This window comes from Myotis davidii, unplaced genomic scaffold (genome assembly GCF_000327345.1).
Source record: "Myotis davidii unplaced genomic scaffold, ASM32734v1 scaffold370, whole genome shotgun sequence".
NCBI lineage: Eukaryota > Metazoa > Chordata > Mammalia > Chiroptera > Vespertilionidae > Myotis > Myotis davidii.
In genome coordinates, this window is record NW_006288615.1 from 7,832,978 (window position 1) to 7,834,464 (window position 1,487).

A 1,487-nucleotide genomic window follows, 5' to 3' on the forward strand; every position below is an offset into this window, starting at 1 on the left:
CGGCTCGGCCCACCCGGCGGTGGGACTGGAGTGGGCTGTAGGGGTGCAGTTGACGGTGGCCTGAGGCTAGGAACTCCCACTCAACTGTGCGGGCCTCTCTGGGAGGCGCCTCCGGGTGGGCTGGGGATTCCCGCGGGGTCCCCAGCAAAGGCTGCCTGAAGGCGGTAGGGGTGGGGGTGCGATCTCTGCCTTGGTGAGCAGGAATCTGCCTGCCAGAGATTCTTTCCCTGAAACTTGTGCCCACCTGGCATGCCCGCCTGCCTAGCACTCTGAACCACTTCCCAAGGATTCCAGCTGCAGGTGGTCAGCATTTTGGATCTCGCCCAGGGGCCATGTCATTTCTTTGTAAAAGCATGGACCCTCCCAGGTGGCCTCAGCCCCGCAGCTGCCGGACAGCCCTGCCCATCCCCTCCCTGCTGTATTCTGAGGAGCTTTGCAGAGGCAATGCGTGAGGGTGGGAGATGGAGTCCTGTACTAAGGACCTCCCAGACTCCAGACTTCATCCTCAAATTAAACAGCCCCGTGTGCCTCACAGACTGGGGTGGGCGAGGCAGGTAAGGGCCATACTCAAACAGTGAGATGGGAGGCATGAACCGGCCACTTCCACAGGAATGCTGAATGAGAGAGGAGTGCATCAGTATGAGGGGTGGGTCCGTGGCCCTGCCTTACCTGGGGGTTAGGGGGATAGCCAGGCCCTGAAGGGGCAGGCACACAGAAGTCTGCCTTGAGAGACGCCCCCCTCCCCAAAAGGGGCCTTCCTGTGCTGACTGTGCTGACAGGCCTGTCCTTGTCAAGGGCTGCCTCCCTCCCCAGTACCCGGAGCCAGCACAGACACTCTACACAGTTTGGTTCATGCTCCACACTCCACCCCACCCCCCTCCTCCTACACACACACACACACACACACACACACACACACACACACACACACGCACCACCACTCCTACACACACAGAGGAACTTTTGCCTGGATGTCCCTGGCCTTCCTGTTGGACCCCTCCTCAGACACTAGGGTCTCTGCACCCACCCAGCCCCAAATCTTGGACAGAAGCCTTCTCCACTGCCCTCCTCCACATGTCCACTCCCACTCAGCCATTGTGTCCTTGGAGTCCATCCTAAACTTGCTCACATCCACAGGCCTCCATCCTAGTTAGGCCGAGAGACAGAGTGGCAAAGTTTGGGTGGCTGCCAAGGGCTAGGAGAGAACTCGGAAACTGGAGAGGCCGAGGTGGGGGTGGAGGGCTGGGTATTGTCACCCCGTGGGCTGGGGGATGCAGTGAGTAGGATGAGAATAAGCAAAGTGCATTGCTGTGGGTGTGATGGGTGGAGGCGGGTCACTGTCCATCCAGCCGGGGGAGTGCGGTGACCCAGCAGCTGTCCAAGCATTGCCCAGGCCAAGGCTTCAGGCACCACCCTCCTCTGGGTCTGGAATGCCAGCGACCATGACCTCCCTGCCAGTGCCCCTGGCTCCTCCATCAGGAGAGCTG

The 1,487-nt window shown here is 60.5% G+C and overlaps 1 protein-coding gene across 1 annotated transcript in view; it reads left to right on the forward strand.

The window, feature by feature from the left end:
• The window catches only part of GPC1 (glypican 1), a gene marked incomplete at its 5' end in the record, with an annotated part of 25,914 nt that overhangs the window by 404 nt on the left and 24,023 nt on the right, over positions 1–1,487 (forward strand). The gene's annotated exons all lie outside the window — the stretch shown is intronic.